General features: G+C 33.4%; 1 pseudogene; it reads left to right on the top strand.

The window, feature by feature from the left end:
* Positions 1-9,881: 9,881 nt before the first annotated feature.
* Positions 9,882-14,824, top strand: LOC140977560 (GDSL esterase/lipase At1g29670-like; annotated as a pseudogene).
* Positions 14,825-18,912: the final 4,088 nt, after the last annotated feature.

Raw genomic sequence — 18,912 nt, 5'->3', positions numbered from 1 at the left:
GGCCTCTTTCAATCCAATCTCAGCGGCTTCCCACTAAGATTTTGCTCGGTCTTTCAGCTGATACAAAGCAAGTTTCAGTCTCCGAGCCTTGGAATACTCGACAATATTAAACAGATGCTCAATATCCTTCAACCAGGCTTCAGCTCTTTCCGCACTCTCAGTGCCAAAGAACCTCGGTGGTTTCAAATCCTGGAATCAAGCCATCACTACATCCATGGACAATCCTTCAAATTGTCCCGCATTCCTCTCAGTACTGCTACTCGCAGTTTCATTTGTGGGATCCATCTACAAATCATATGATGAATATCACAATTTCATATCAATTTCATAATCTCATCATCTCGTATCATCAATCTCATCAGATACTTACTCAAATCAAATCAAGTAAGAGCAAGTAATACAAATAATTCAAACACATGCGCACAATTCATTCGTGACTATTCAAGTGTACACAAGACTCAATCGAGCATTCCTAGCTATGCTCTGATATCACTCCGTGTGGGGCCCTTAACTCTTAATCGTTATTACATCACAATTTGATTAGGGTTAATTAATTACAGCGGAAAACGAGTTTAAAATTTCTTTACAATGAGCCCAAAATATGCTATTTGAATACTAAAAATAATATTTCATCTCAGATCATAAAACATGCCCAAATATAATCAAAACAACTCATACAACAACAAATCATATCCTCGGGACATACCCCGATATATAGATACATAACATATATACTGGGAAAGACCACGAAACCTCAACTCAAACTGTGACTCCCTCCAGAAGTACCATCTCCGGTCTCCTGATATCCTGGAATACCTGTCATTGTCCACAGACAAAGACAACAGCCGCCCCATCTGGGGTGAGCAAAGCTCAGTCTGAAGCAACTACAATATATACCACCGATATCTAAACAATGATATATGTTATGCAATGCATGTATGTCGTGGAGGTATCAGGTCAAATGCCCATCCACTGAGCACATGTCAGAATCAATCGAATCGCTATCAAATCAATGCTCGAGCTGGCACACCGGCCTCAATAAGGGATACTCGTATGATAGCGTCGACGAAGCGCCATCAAATCCCAAATCTCATATCCAATCATCGGGGCCACAAATGTCTATGCTTTAAGGGTCATTTAATACCAAACATAGCATTGTGTTCACAAACCCCAGAATCAAATCAAATCATATCAGGGTATCCAAGGATCATAGCTCAACGTGCATGTCATGTATGCCACATAAACTCAACAAATAAGGCATATAGACATGTATTCTCAATCCAATCAATCAAATCAATCAAACATATATCATATAATACAGATACCTGTCGTATGTTACCCGGTCGCAACATACCTCAATTCTTCGTTCCAGTTGATGTAGCCTGAAGATATCGGTATAATACTTTATCTACATCAATAACATACTCATTCCAATCAATAACCTAATCAAAAATCATTAATATGAGTTTCAAATATTATTTGAAACTTCAAAAATTCATATCAAATTCAAATCATAATATAATTCAATTCCGACTTCGAATATGAGTTTCTTGTCGGTTATTCTACTATATATAAGAAATTCAACTTCAAATACACGCTATTCCAGCACTTTGATATTTAGAGCTGCTGGAACTAGAAGAAAATTACCTCAGTCAGAAGCCCTCGACGCGACGATCACAAATATATAGTTTGTTTCGCGTTTAGACAGCGTTTCGAAGTCGATTCGGACGAAAGAAAATCGAAATCTCTCGTGTCTCTCGAAGCTGCCGTGAAAGAAATAAAGAAAAAGAGGAAGAACCTCGTTCTTATCAATCCACCGCTTCGGCGCTCGGGCGGTAGAATTCTCGCGCCCGAGCGCGAGATGTTCTGCCCCCGAGTGTCACTTGCACCGCGCTCGGGCGGTCAAAAACTACCGCTCGGGCGCGGCATGTTCTGTCCGAGAACACCCCTTATTCCACACTGGCGCTCGGGCGGTCATTTTCTACCGCTCGGGCGCCACATGTTCTGTCCAAATATTGATTTTGGTATTATATTGGCGTCCGGCTTTTCCACTCGATCTCTTACCACGTCAATTCGTATTCAATATTCATTTTCTCAATTTCCCTTGTCAGGATATACATCAACTACATAATCACATGACAATTTCATAGATTATCGATAATCACACAGGATTTACGATAATACGATACACGGTCCTTACAGTATATGTCATCATATCACATTCAACCATTCGTGGCTTAAGCTTAAAAGTTGAGAAAAAAGTTGAGAGTAATTTTTTTATATAAAAGTTTAACTTATTTTTAAAAATAAATTTTAAATAATAAATATTTAATCACATAAAATGTTTAACAAAAATTCTAAAGGCGTTAAAATAAAATTGCTCATGTACACTTCATTTCTTTGCGATTAGGAGATAACATTTGACTTAACAATGATTGGCAAAACTTTACTCCAAATAATTTGTGATTTTTAAACTTATGTTTTTTATAACTTGAAAATTTATAAATTTATTCTTTAAGATATGTATGTTTATGTTTAATTTAATATATTAATCGACTTGACAGAATAAAAATTACAAGGAAAACTAAAAATATTTCTTTTCATGCTTAAATCTCATACTAAACATGCTTAAAATTTTAATTAAAACTTGAAACTTGATCGTTACGTGATCACGTATATTACATCGTTGTAATATATATTTATCTTATGCTCAAAGAATTATCGATACCTAGAGTTCATAACATTAGAGTAGATGTCCTGTAAACCAACAGTTAGTCAAGGAATTTATCGACTCAGTTGTAATAAATAGTCTTATTTTAATATAATTTACATTTTATATATTTTTTCGTTTGTTTTATCTGTATACACATGCAATCGACATAGATAAAAACCTTGATTATACTTTAATACAAATGAATTGTAATTCGATTTTGAAACTCATTTTTAAATGTTGTGTATTCTAAATTCGTTCCTATTCGATTCAGCCGCATAAAAACAAAGATAAAAGCCACTTGAGCTTTAGATTAGCATTTGTGATGTTGTGTACCGTATTTCATGGTAAGAATATAGAGATGTCCAATATTGCAGATGGGTAATCATATGATGATTGTACCAAAAAATCATCCCTCAGACTATCCAATTGGTTATCATTCATGGAGAGGAAAATTTAGTGGTTGTGATAGTACATCATTAGTCCTCATGAATTGGGACAACAATGAGACTCTACACATTAAGATTGTACTTTGACTCGTTTACCGACTCCGCGAGGGTCACAATGTGGCGAGGTTGGGTGCAATTGCGACATGTGTAAGAGTCAGTGCATTGTAGTCGGGGATTTATTGCTCACCTACAGGCGTGGATATCCTATGTAATCTAACGAAACAATAGTGCATGAAATCTCTGGCCAGAGTGTAAGATGTACATTAGGGACAAGGATTCTTTAGTTGTGCATGCGATGACACTGTGAATATTTCATAATTGTATTACATATATTGAATCTAATATGAACCCTCGATGAACCAATAGTTGCAAATTCGTTCGGGATATATGAGACGAAGAGACCGTACTGTATGTTAATCATATTCGATTGATTCTTGCAGGCACTATCAGTGATACCTAGGGAATCATGAGTCAATGCTATTAGACGCTCTTACCATAATTCGATGGGTTTAATCAGAAAATGATTTCTGACATTCTCATGATCAAATGTTGGTGCATGAAATGAAGCAAATTAGTGTAAGCCCAAATAAAGGAAAATGCCCCGAATCACAAAGAGTTGTGAACCCACGGCTAGCTGTATCCCTGAACCATTGAGGGTCACACAAGCACTTGATCATTTTTTCCATTGAGAGAATAAATTCAAGGAGTTGAATTTATATAAAATTATGAGATAATAAATTCAAGGAGTTGAATTTATGATAATTAAAATTTGGAGAGAATAAATTCAAGGAGTTAAATTTATAAAAATTGAGATTTTAAAATTATTAAACTCGATCAAATGTTGAGTTTATTAAAGATTAATTAAATGTAATAGGAGAATGGATAATGGGCTTGTAAGAGTATAAGTCCAACATGCTACTTAATAAAAGTTATTGATTGACTTTAATATATTAGTTAATTAAACTAGTTGGACTAGTCAAAATTAATTAATAAGCCCATTAATGTTAATTAAAGAACTTTAACCCATAATTAATATAATTAGGTTAAGTATTCATATTTTAGCAAGGAGGCCACAACCCTAGCCTCCATGGCATTATAATTTCGAAAAGCTCTCCCCTCAAGCTATCCAATTTTCGGCCACTTCAAAGTTTAAGGGTTTGAGCCGTTTTTGGTTTTTTGCTCTCAAACGTTAAAACTATTCTAAATTTCTTGTGCAATTTAGATGAGTAACAAATATTTCAGTTGTAGACCGGATTAGGAAGATTGAAGAAAGGAGATCAAGAAGATTGTTCGTTGAAAATACTACAAGAGCTATATCCGCTAACTTCGGAATATTTGGTGCCGAGTGATTTTTTCACTAGAGGTATAATTACTAATACCCTATGAATGTTTATGTTGTTTAAATCATATGAGTTTCCAAAAGCATTATTTTAATGTCAAATAAAAATTTTAAAACTTCCGCTGTGTTTTTTATACGAGAAAACCGATTATCCAACACATAACTTTTGCAAATAACAACATAATGAAATTGTAAAAATAGGAAAAAAATAGTTTTTTGTCCATTAGCTAGCTTGTTCAATTTTGGATTTTAGTCCACTAAGTTTTTAAAATTTGATTTTGGTACACTACCTTTTAATTTTTGGTTATTTTTTACATTTACTGGTGTGACGTCGAAAAATACTGATGCAACGCAGAAAAATACTGATGTGACGTCGAAAATTATAGACTTCTCATATGTCACATCAACAATTAGACAAAATAACCCAAAATTAAAATTTGGTGTACCGAAACTATAATTTAAAAACTTAATGATGGACCAAAAAAATCAAATTTCCTTATATAATATGCAAGAAAAGAAAGTGTTGGATATTATTCAGTAATCTGATCAAATCTCGTACATCAATAACAATGAAGTTCATCAGAAACTCTGTTCGGTTCAATCTCGAATTGAATCTTGAAGAAAAACAACAAAATATATTCCAGTGCATCAAACTCAATAATTATTCAAGCACGAAAAGATCGAGCACACAAAAGATTATGTGGTTCGATCAATCGACCTACGCTCGCGGCAGCCAAAGGGAAAATTTTCTTTATTGATATAAATGAAGGATTTTATTTTCATCATACACCAGCAAAAACTGAAGCAGGGGGAGAAAAAAATCGCTCATCCTATCACTTGTTATGTATATACACCAAACAGCTAACTCAACCACTGTTTAACAAATTGATTTCATTGCCAAGTAATTCAAGTCCATTCCACCTCATTCCCCTTCAACTTTTCTTGCATACTTCCCCCTTCATTCGGTGATCATTCTAGAAATAGGTAAACACTTGTGTGAGACGATCTCACAGGTCGTATTTTGTGAGACAGATCTCTTATTGGATCATCCATTAAAAATTATTACTTTTTATGCTAAGAGTATTACTTTTTATTGTGAATATCGGTAGGGTTAATCCGTCTCACAAATAAAGATTAGTGACACCGTCTCATAAGATACCTACTCCTAGAAATATGACCAATTGATTAGCAGGAAAATAGAAACCATATGTAAGCAAGTTTCATTGAAACTTTTTTTAAAAATTTATGATCAAGATTAATAGTATATTTTCTACCCAGTTAATATTATTTTCTTTGACTGCAGATTTCACTAGCGTTAGATTGACGATGTCTTACAAAAAACTCAAACAAGAATTTTATGAGTTTTAAAATGAAATAGAATCATAATTCATGAAAATTAATATATCGGAAAACGGACGTCACTCAAATCGAAACAAACTTAGGTTGTGTATGATTAGATAAATATATTGATGCACAGACATAACTGAAATTCAAAACAAACTTAGGTTGTGCATGATTAGATCTAATCATGCACAACCTAAGTTTGTTTTGAATTTCAGTGACGTCCGTTTTTCGATATTAATAGTAGCGAATTTAAATGTGTTGGGTGCAATAATTATCCTTGCTTGGTAGAGCGATCGAACCGTGGTGCTTGAGCTGCTGTGCGATTTAAAAGATTTGGGTTGCACCATTACCACCAGCTATTGCTTTTGGTAAAGCGGCAAGCGCTCGGTCCTACAATTGGTATCAGAGCCAAGGTCACGGGTTCGATTCTCATTGATTGCAAGGAGTGCAATTATTGAGAGAGAGATTGTTGGGTGTAATAATTGTCCCTACTTGGTAAAGCGATCGAACCATGGTGCTTGAGCTGCTGTGCGGTTTAAAAGATTTGGATTGCACCATTACCACCAGCTATAGCTTTTGGTAAAGCGGCAAGCGACCGGTCCTATAAAATGCATCGATGTTATTTGATATTCATGACTTGTTTTTGGATTGATGATTTAAAACGATGAAAGTTTTATATCTATGATATCAAACCATTTGATTGGTTTGAATGAGCTAAATTCAAGGGAATTTCATGTCTACTATATATCAAACTAAGCAATTTACTAACTGTAATGAATTTTAAATACACTCAAGATGCATGTAATTTGAAATTCATTCTTCAAATCCTTACTCAAATCAAATCTTTTTCACCAAATAAAACCCTTACATCCAAATGCAACCTCAATCGAGACCGAGCTTTAGCTCCGATGGTCACACCTTGTTTCTCTCTTGTAATGATTCAGGTTCGAGTCCTCCAACTCCTAGAATAGGATTTCAAAAAAAATGCAACATCAATCTCCAAAATAGAAATAATTTATAAAATAATATTAGCTTGTGAAAGAAGTATTCATATCGACAACAAAAAATTCAAATAATTATATAAAAAATATCAACCAAACTCATCGAGTTAGAATCTAATAACGAAATTAACTTCCAGATTGAAATTTTTTGTTAGGATCGGAGATTAATTTACAGATAGATGAATAAATAATCTCAACAATTTGAAAATATTTTGGTTGGATTAGCAACACTTTTATGAAATTCCTCTCAGTTTGTTTCTCAGTAAGTCAATAGTGAAAATTGCCCGAAAATAGACTGACTGAAACTATTTGAACAAAATAGCTTAGTATACTCCAATCTTATTCAAAAGGAAGATTCAGATTTTTTACTCTCAATTATAAGGATTTCACAACGAAATTTATAAGCACAAATCGATCCTCAATTGATCAGATAATAACTTATCACCGTGTGTTTGTTTTGATCAATTGGCATTGCAGAATCTTTTTCAAGAGATTCAGAGAGATTTAAAAGTTTTTATAACTAATTTATATATAGAATTTATTTGTATCAGTCATATTTTTAAATCATATATATGTTTCCAAATACAGATTTCATTTGTCATGTCATTATTTTTATGATAGATTCAGGTAATGTGTAGGAATTCTCACATTCTGTTGGGAATTAGTGACTATTGTTCCGAAAAATTTTATCTGATATTTCAAGTGGGCTCTAATTCTTAATCACTAAGTATATTGATAATATTCATAGTATGTTTGGATTTGGGCTGACTGATATGCTAAAATAACATGCTATCAGTTGGGCTTCTTCATTTGTCATTTGATCAGTTTGTCTATCAGTATACTTTTTGTCTTTGAATAGCACATTATCAGTTTGACTCGTTACTCAGTTGAACTCTGATTGACTTAAAAAACTTTTGCTCGTGAACATTCAAATTTCTTCTTGAATTCAATTTATAAGCATTATAAATATCCATTACATCAGCAACATCGTTAAATCAACTCTAATACCTAACAATTTTCTCACCCTAGGATATGTCATATGGACACTTTTTTCTCAAATTAATTGATATGCATAAAGTTTCTGAAGCAGAGCCATTTGTGTGCCGCCAATTATGGAAAGTATGCATCAGCACCGACAAGACCATCTGCATAATTAAATTCTACCACTACAAGTGTTATTATATTTAAAAAAAACATTAAAAAATAAAAAAAAAATAAAACATTAAAAAATAAATTGGGCGACTATTATCCATGTCTCTGCGTATGTTCTTGTCACGTACTCCTCCGTTTCAAATATATAAATCTGTTTATTTTTTTCACACATATTAAAAAATTATTAAAAATAAATTTCTATTTTGTTTTTATTTAATTCATTCAAAAATGATTGAATGTTTTACAAGACTTAGTTAATAACTATATTAGCAAAAAAAAAAATTAAATATAAAACTTGACTTTATATTAAATTACGAAAGCAATTCTAAGTAATTGAGATGAACATATTTTTTCTCTCTCAAAACTAACATTGGATCGATAAATAAGAAATTAACATAAAAGTTACTGTTTCGAAATTACTTGAAAATACAATGAGGTATCTATATAACAAACAAAGTCAACACAAACTGTCAAAAATCTTTCAAATATAGGTGACATGGTAATGTTAGGATCAAACATTTATTATTAGGTTAAAAGTTAAATTGTTATTAAAGACGAAAACTTTATTTTCTTATATTCGTGAGAGCGCATAGTGCACTTACTTGGTTGTTAATGGGTCGGACTGTTAGGCTCATGAGTCCGAAGATGTACGCGTCTATCAGCTAGTGTTATCTCATATATCTTAGATATCAGTCTCACTATTTTCCTACCGCCAGTCTTGTCTCCAACAGAGATAATATTACTTTTTAAGATCTGACACTTCTCTTTTATGGCTCACCTAGCCAACTAGATCAAGTGGCACAACGTCAGCATCTTGATGCATGAGAATTTCTCAATTGTGTAATATATATTTTATATAAGATGTCGAAAGTTGAAATGTAATAGAATTTTTATTGAAAAATGTATTATATTTTTTTTATTGAGATAATGAAATATTTGAAAGAGTTTTTTCAATTTCGAAAACTTTTTTTAAATTCATTGTTTCACTTTAAATGTTTTTTAAAACAAAAAAAATTAAAGAAATATTTTTTAAAAAAATAAAAAAATCAAACGGGACCCGAAATAGCGGTTAACAGGACCCGAAACCAAACCCTGGTTCAGTGAATGGACCGTAACCAGCTACGGGAGAACCGGTTAAAGGTTGGGATTTTCTCCACCCGGACCGAATCCGGCACGTGGCCATGTCTAGAGAAAGATATAGCTACATTTTTGATAGACCATAGCACATGAGGCAACGACTTCCAAACTATTGACAATGGCGCCATTTCCCTTATAACTAGCTATGCTACATCTTTGATAAAATTTACATTTCAATGAACGGAAATTAAGTTTCACTTTCCGCCATTGAGTAGCATTGATTACACTTTAGTCCCTTTCGTGGAAATACCCAAATTGGTCGCGTGAGTTGTCTGCTTTTGTATTGTTCAATGAAATAATGAAAGTTTGGTTTTGATATTAATTTTAATTTTTTTTTCTTTTTAGCTTATCTCAAGGAGAATTGTCTAAATTCATATATATATCTCAACTTGGAGAGATTTATATCAAAATCTCAATATTAACATGACATCTAAGCATATATAGGCTCGTTGTGATGTGTTGGACTGTCCATAATTAAGTCATTCATTAACGTCTCCACGTTTAGTTGTTCATTTCTGGACTTAAGTATGTGAATGTTAAGATGTCCAATATCAGTTGGATATAGTTACTGAGAGTTATACATATGGATTTGGACAATTCTCTTTCATTGATATAGTTTTTGGAGTTGAGTTAGATTCAAATCTGATTTTTAACGAGCTTTTAGTTTCTTGATGTACGAGTTCACATTAGCATTCAGGTGAAACTTCTATATATAGCCATCTAACTAATGTAAGTTTTCTGAACCAACTAATTTTCTATCCAATAAATTAATTCTTCGATGCCTCGAATTAATACTAATCCGAAATTGGTTGCGATTTTTATAATATACTTTTTCATGACATCCCAAGTATTTACTCATGCCCAACAGCAAGTCCCATGCCTGTTTTTCTTTGGAGCTTCATTAACTGATAATGGAAACAATAATATGCTCAACACTGTGCTGAAGTCAAACTATCCACCCTACGGGATTGATTTCTACGCTGGTCCGACTGGAAGATTTAGCAACGGGAGAAATACCCCGTATTTTATCGGTTCGATTTCTTCTCATAATATTCTATAAATATTGTATTATTGTTTATCGATGGAATGGACGTACGTGGCTAATGATATTGCATGATCTGGCCATGGTTGCAGCTCAGTTGCTAGGATTTAATAATTCCATCCCGCCTTTCGCAACATCTACAGGTTCTGCTATTGCGAAAGGAGTCAATTATGCATCCGCCGGAGCAGGAATCCTCGACAATACATCAAGAGCACTGGTAATTATTATTATATTTTGTCACCGATAATTATATGTAGGGAAACCGATTATTGATTATTTAATTTGTTTTGGATAGGGTGACCGGATCAGCATGAACACACAGTTATCAAATCATCAGATAACAATCTCAGGGTTGTCGTCTTTACTTAATTGGCCCAACCACTCAAGTCCAGGACTACCTCAACAAGTGCTTGTACATAGTGGAAATGGGGAGCAATGACTATGTTAACAATTATATACAGCCGCAAAATTACCCAGAAACTGCATCACTTACACCAGATCAGTTTGCAGCACTCTTGATTCGACAATACACTACACAACTCAAGGTACATGATTTCTCCAAAAATTAATGTGTGGTTAACATTGTTCAAAATATATAAATTAACTTGTAATTACCAGGCCTTGTACACTAGCGGGGCAAGAAAGGTTGCAATCTATGGTGTTCCGCCAGTAGGCTGCATTCCTCAAGTGCGGGCAATGTTTCCGGCTAATGCGTCCGGATGCGTTGATTACGTGAACAAATACGTGCAAGTATTCAACAACAGGTTGAAGCGTCTGGTGAACGACCTCAATGCCAATCTACCTGGCGCAAAATTTATATACATAAACATGAGTGGCATTTTAATCTCTATCATTGCTTCTATAGGTACGTGCACGAATAATTATATATATGTTGGGAGTACCGTTTTCTTATGCTCAACACATAGTAAAAGTTTTAAATTTTTGTTTTGAGATTCAAACATTTTTGGGTATAGTATGATTTAAAATTTTTAATAGGACATTTAGAATATTTATATTTGTATTATAAATACTGGACACCAAATTATTTCGGATTTTGAGTGGACATAGGTTTTCTTGTATTTTTCTACTAACTTTTTTCAATCTTTAATCAAGTCTACTATCAGAAACTTTGTTCTTCGTATTCACTACACTAGAAATCTACACAAATTTTATTGAGATTAGATCGTCGAAATTTTAAAAATTCATATATCCATGATTTGGCGGAGAGGCAGCGGAAGGTTGGCCGAAAATTTTCTTCTTCTTCTTCTAAAATTATTGGGATGGCCAAAATTGTGAGGGGGAGAGAAAATTTTGACAAAATTTGTGTGTAAAAATTATCTTATTTCATGTAACTATTAATGAAATATTTATAAGTTTAATTTTTTATCTAATCAAAAATCCTGCTTGAATTCATTATCCAAAATATCTTATGTATGTATTTTTTACTCTTGAAAATTCTATGCATATTAAATTATTATCAATTTTTGATATCCATATACACTCATATAAATATATGTATTTATTTATGCTTTAAATTAAATAATTTTTATTTAATTAATCTATTATAGACTCTTCTAAAATGTTTAATTAGAATTTTTCACTTAATAGTCATCACTAGTGATGTTATTATTTAATTAATAGATTTTAAATTTACTAAATAAATAATTGTGAACTCGTTATAATCCCGATCAACTATTAGACAAAATCGATATATCGAGAGTACAAATATTGTTCATAAAATGAAAAATGAAAATTTCGAAAGATAAAATTTTTCACTGAACCATTTTTTGTCGCTGCCAGTTTTTTAAACTCATTCACTAAAACAGATAGTTTCACTCACCTCACTTAATTAGCTATAAGCAATATGTTTGATCTCTATCAAACAACAATCGTCAAATTCATCTATTTGAACTTGATTATATTAACGGGAACATAGAATCCAATACTTGTGTGACCATCAATGGTTCAGAGATACAATTAGTTGTGAATTCGCGACTACATGTGATTCACAACAACATTTATACTAATTCGGACGTACCCTAATTAGTCTCTTTCTTTTTATTAACCCCTTGATCAAAAACGTTAGTATTCAAGTCTGATTGCACACATCGGATCATGGTAAGAGCGTCTAGTAGCATCACTTCATGATTCCCTAGGTATCACTGATAGTACTTGCAAGAACCTTATGTCACGCCCCAGGGACGAGGTTGGTCGACATCGACTTTGCTCTCAAATTTACACTCGAAAACAAGCCTCACAAGTACAAAATTCAGAAGACAGTCTTTTTATTCATAATACTGAATATTTCATTGTCTGATACAAACTCAAACACTAATGTTTTAAAGCGAAAATGTAAAACCAGAATATAACAATGTCTTAACAGATGCAGCGGAAAAACAACATAATTTAAAACTGAAAAATAACAGTCTTCTTCATCAGCCCCAAAACTGATTTTGCTCTTCTTCTAACGTTTCTTCCTCGTTCTTATCTGAGATGGGTTTGGTGGGTGAGTGATTTGATCGTCACTCAATAAGCGGGGGCGGGAATAACTCCCAGTTTTCAAAACCATTTTTAACAGTAACAGTAATACGAAAATATACAGAAACTTACTTTCAGAACATGAATCTGTATTCAGGAATAACAGGTTTCAGAACAAAAATCAGAATTTAAAGTTTAGCAAACAAGCAAGCACTGAGCACGTTTGTGAATTTCATGGCTAAATTGATATCAGTCCCCTATATGTTCTCTCTTCTAAGAGGTGAGGCCAGTAATCAGTAATCAAGATTCAATAATCAGGAATGTTTCAGGATATATATTCCTACCATTAGTTCACAAGGTTTCAGTGCTTCAAAAATCAGAGATAAAAAATACAAATACTTTGCTTCAAAACAGGAATTATCAAACTGGTTTCAAGATATTTATACATAAGCCCACTTACCGTAATTTGCTAGAATTTCAGTTGAAGTCTGAAATCTGGTTGCTCTCGCTACTAGATTTTACTTGCTCAGAAAAAGACACTCTCTTAGCTCGAATTTCAGGTGATAACCCAGGATTTGTGTAACATCATTTTAGAGATTTGAGGGTGCTATTTATAGGCAAAATTCTGACTGTTAGACTCTCAATTAATGACCATAATGTGTCATTATGTTCCATTAACAGCCCTTATTCCATGTTAAATGCTTCAGTTACAAGTCATAAGCAGAATCAGTAACCGTCTGCTGGAATTTCGTGCTGCTGAAATCTTCTGCTGCTAGATTCTATCTGCTGAAAAAATACCAACTTCTGAAATATTAGTTGCTGCTGGAAATGTTAGTTTTGCTGGAATTTGCATTGCTGCTGAATATTGCTAGTTGCTGCAAAATGCTATTTACTGCTGGAATTTCGGGTTCTCACACCTTAAATCATGGTTAGCGTACGATACGGTCCCTTCAACTCATATCACGATCGAATCTGCAGTCATTAGTATATCGAGAGTTGCAAATGAATTCAATAATGATGTGATGTATATTTGAGTAATAATAGTGACATGGTATGTGTAACTGAGTAAACATCTTTCCAAAATGCACATGTCTTATTCTGACCAAATATTCATTGTACTAGTAACTTATCAGATCATATAGTATATTTCCACCCGTAGATGAGCGGTGCATCTTAGTCTACAATGCCTTGGATCCTACGTGTTTCGAAACTACATCCAACTTCGCCACCTGATGACCCTCAATAGTGTCGGTAAACAGATTAAAGTGCATGCTAGTACGTAGAGTTTCTACGTTGTCACGGGTCAAAAGACTAATAGTAAACAACCATAACCGCATAATATTTCATTCGATTAGTGATAACAACTTGCAAAGTCTGTGGGAAGGTTATTTAATTCATCATCAGTGATCACTCATCTCAATGAATGAACATCTCTTTTTACACAAAAAAGGAAAATCTTGTGTTAGAATAGAAGAATATGTCCTTACCAATGAAAATTACGTTTACATCACATATACTAGTATCAAGCTCAAACAACATTTATCTTTATTTTAGGCGGTTGAATTGACTAAGAACTGTTTAGAATATATGATACGCTTTCTAATGAGTTCATGATCTTACGTTGAGAGGCAGACCTCACGGTACATATAGTATCATGGACTTTATTTATGCCGCTTGCATTAGTATACTTATAGAATAAATGTCATAATTAGATAAAATCGTAAAAAATTATTAAAATAAATATTATTTTTACATAAGAGTCAATAAAACTCAAGCCATAAGTTGTATATTAATGTTGAAGTTAATATATGCAGGTACTTCGCTTTTCGGTACTTCGTGTTGTGTAGTATCATCGGTAGGAGTATGTGTTCCTAACCAGACTCCGTGTAGAAATAGGGACCTGTATGTTTTCTTCGACAGCTATCATACCACAGAGATAATAGATCGCTTAGTAGCTGCCAGAGTATACATTTCCATTCTAACAATGTATTATCCATCTGACATTAAGAACCTTGCTCAGCAATAAATTCATGGCACAAGCACACGCACAAGCAAAACTACATGTAATATTAAATAATTGTCCAAGTATTTGGATAAGTAGGTGAATACATTTCACAGTTGTGTAGTAAACGTGAATAATGCATTTTAATTTAGAGATGGATGATTAATGGATCTCTTTTTGATAATAAGTATTGGTGCACAACATGTAATTTTATTTATTTATTTTTTTTTTTTATGACCTGAGAACATAGGTTTAACTATATATAGATTTTACGCATGCATAAGCCTCTAGCCCGACTATTTAAGGGATGAGTGGTGATACCCCTATAAGAGCCCGGGTCATTCATGACCCGAGAAATTTAATGGATAGTCCAAATCAAAGTCAATATGTAAAGACTCTCCCTCAGCAGCCGGGCATGGAGGTGCCCGGGATATTATCTCCCCAGGCAATCAAGAGCTCGGGCTCTCATGCAAGCTCCTGGGAACTCTCATTCAGGCTACCTCGAGAAGCGCGCCTCACTCGAGTGTATCGGTATGGGCAATCTTATCTGTCAAAATGACATGAGTTTGGCGTGTCAAAGAAGTCATCAGAAGCAGGGTATGGGCAGCCTCCTTACCATAATTAGCAGGTGGACACTGAAAACAAGATAATGTTGAGATCTTCTCCTATAAATAGCAGATATACTTCTCATTACATATTCTAGATTTCTGAATTCTTAAGCATTGCACGTATATCACCACATATACAAGCCAATTCACTTTTCTTCTTCACCTGCTAACTTAAACATCGGAGTGGTTACGCCGGACACTCCTCCGGCGCCCATTCACGAGTTCATCTCATTGTGTATATATATATATATTAACTTTTTACTCATCTCTGATGCACCGATTAACATTTGTTGCTAACAAATGACAATATAAATGTTCTTATTGTCAAGAAAATTCCTTATTTTATTTCTCCCTTCACTTGTTTTTTATTCGCTTCTCAAGGGTTGATCAGTAGTTTTAGGATGAGATGTGGGTTGTTTCATGGGTCAATATTTTTTGGGTTGTGATAAATTTTTAGGTTGTACTTGTGCGTAACTGTGGATACATTTTTGGGTCAAGTTGGATTTCTTTTGAATTTTTAGTAGTTTAGACATGTTAACCAAGTACCTAAAAGCTTAAAATATATTCGTGATTTTTGTGATTGTTGATTTATGAATCTACTGCATTTTCAGTTGTAGATATTGCGATACTTTTGTTTAATTTTTGTGAAGTGATTTTTTTTTTCATTACTTTATGAAACAAAGTGTAGTTAAAGGTAATTCAAATACTTCATAAATTTATTCAATTGGTGCAATGGTAATCAACAATTATTTCGTTAATTAAAATTGTGTTGCGTTAAAATATGATCTATTACTTCTGCACTATATATAAATGGTGGAGTAATACAATAAAAATACATCCACAAATTCAAATTGTGACGAAGTTAAAAAAAAACATTTATTTCACCACAATTCAAATTTTGTGAAGTCATTTGAATCATACACTTCACCACAATACAAAGTTGTGAAGTTGTACAAATCAATCACTTTGTCAATCAATTTAACTTGTGATAACAAAAATATTTTGGGAGTTGTAATTTTTATTTTTATCACATACATGTATAGGATATTATTTCTGAATTATGTAAGTAATAATAATTTCGGAAATACTAAATAATACATGGTATTTAAAATTCTCCCAGCCAATAAACATCTTAAATTCGAAATCCAGTGCAAGATTTTACACACTAATTTCAAATTATAAGATGAATATCAACATATTTGGAAGATAATATTTCTCAATAAGGAAACTAACGAATTTTCAATATAGTCCCGATACATATGAATCTATACAAGAAAACAGTCTACGTTCAGCCAGCTAGTCCAGAAGACAATTTCGAAATTGTCAATGCATATTATACACGATTTATTTGTTATGGAATGATTCTAAGTATGAAATGTATATCTCGATAATTATGAAATAATTCTTGTAATTTTGGAAGGAATATCAATCAAATTATGCTAAGATTTTCACCTCATTCTTATAAATACCAACCCATTCCATTCGAAAATTTTACACCTCAAATTCGAAATTTCTCTCTAGAATTTTCAGAAATTTCGAAACTCTCTTCTCCAATTTCTGTCAAGTAGCGAAGCTCTGCAGCAGTCCAGTCTTTTCCTACTCCATTCTTGATACGATTATCATATGGTTGTGTGTTGACACTGTGAGAATTCAACTAGATATGGTGGGAATCCCAATATGCATAATATGTTTATGACCCTTACATGGTGAGATTGTAACCGTTATACGACCTCGCTCTTTTAAAGGAGTAAAAATTAGGAGATGATATCAGTAAATCATAGAAAATAGAAGAATTTCAGTGCCTGGTCAATGTTATGCATGTGATATGAGTCCTATTGTACATGGTATGTGTTTCAAAATGTATACATGTTATATTGTGTTCGAACGACCCCCACTTGCTGAGTGACGATCATATCACTCACCTCTTACTATCTCTTCCCAGATACGCATGAGGAACAACTTGAAGAAGAAGAGTCGGACCAGTTTTGGGCTTGTAATTTTCGAGATTTTCCGTTTAAATTTAATTTAAGTTGTAACTCTTCCGCATTAATTCTGTTGTTTTTCGGTTATTACGTTGTAAAGACAATGATATTTCGTTGAAAATTATGATACAAAATGGTTTTGGTTTACACTGTACTACGAGGCTTGTTGTTTTCGATTGTGTGATTGCTAAACAACACCGGTGTCGACTAACCCCGATCTCGGGGCGTGACATAACTTGTGAAATCATATATGATCGATTATTTTGTTATTTGACGGAACAAATGAAGGAGCTTTTTTACTTCGGAATAGGTACAATTTTGAAGCGGTTATGCCTCTTTAAACCAGTAGAATATTTCGTTATTTATTGGACAAGACTTCGGTTTTAACGCGAAGTAAAAATTGACCATTTTACTGCACGCATGCCTACTTCGTTAGTTATCTAATTATTATTTCATTTAATATCCGAAGTATATCAACAACATTCTACTAGTGAGTGGATGGTCTTGATATTCATTGAAAAAACCTTTGGATTTCACATGGCAAAAAAAATTCAAGTCATTGGATAACATTTTATTAAACATGAGATATAGGGATGTAAACAAATCGAGCTAAGCCGAACAATGTCGGGCTCGAGTTCGACTCATTTAAGGTATATATAGGCTCAAGCTCTATTCGAGCTTTTATCATTAGGCTCGAGCTCGTCTCTTTTCAAATTACTAAGCTCACAAGTATCTCGATCTCGGTTTGTTAATAGCCCGTTTATCACATTTAACAAGTTTGACTCGAGCTCGACTAGTTAAGCAGACTCGTATTTTGAGTTCGTTAAACAAATTCGTTTTCGAGCTTGTTAAACAAACTCATTTTCAAGCTCTTTGAACAATTTTAGCCAAACACCCAACTAATATATGAAAATTTAAGGAGTAAACTTATCATTTTATAGCATTTTCATGTTTTTTTTTTCACTACAATTTCAATGTGTGGCAAAAAAAAATAAACAACGGATGTTGCACGATACGATAAACTATCCGAGCTCGAGCCACATAAACGAGACGAGATCGAACTTGAGTTCGGGCCACATAAACGAGCTAGGCTCGAGCTTGCAAACACGCTCGCGAGTTTACAAAACGAATATCCTTAAGCTCGAGCTCGATAAACTTAACGAACGATCTCGAACGAACTTTCTAACTAACCGAGCTTTGAATAACTCACGAAAGTTTGGTTCATTTATATCCATAATGAGATAGATAAATACCACAATAAACTAAAATGATTTTTTGTGGTTTGATATGGAACACATTTAAACTTTTTCATTTGTATTTTTTGGGATTTTTGGTTACAAATTAGTTGGTGGGTCAGAGAGGGAATTAGTACTATCCAACTTGGGAAGCTCGGTAGGGATGGCAATTTCCTTCGAACCCGTTGGAGGATCCGATACCCGACCCGAATAGAAGATGGTATGGAGGGATTTTTAGACCCGATTAAATAATTGGGTAATCGGGTATGGGGATTTTCGGATTCGGGTATGGAAGCGGGTTTGATATAATCCGACCCCACACCCAACCCGAATACCCGTTTAAATTAATATATATAAATATATATATATGTATGTATATATGTATATATATAGTAATTTTATTTATTTATATTAAAGATTCATCAGTCAATCC

The sequence above is a fragment of the Primulina huaijiensis genome, chromosome 5 (assembly GCF_012295235.1).
Source record: "Primulina huaijiensis isolate GDHJ02 chromosome 5, ASM1229523v2, whole genome shotgun sequence".
NCBI classification, from domain to species: Eukaryota; Viridiplantae; Streptophyta; class Magnoliopsida; order Lamiales; family Gesneriaceae; genus Primulina; species Primulina huaijiensis.
Note: the sequence above shows the minus strand (reverse complement) of the source record. Positions and strands in the feature narration are given on the sequence as shown.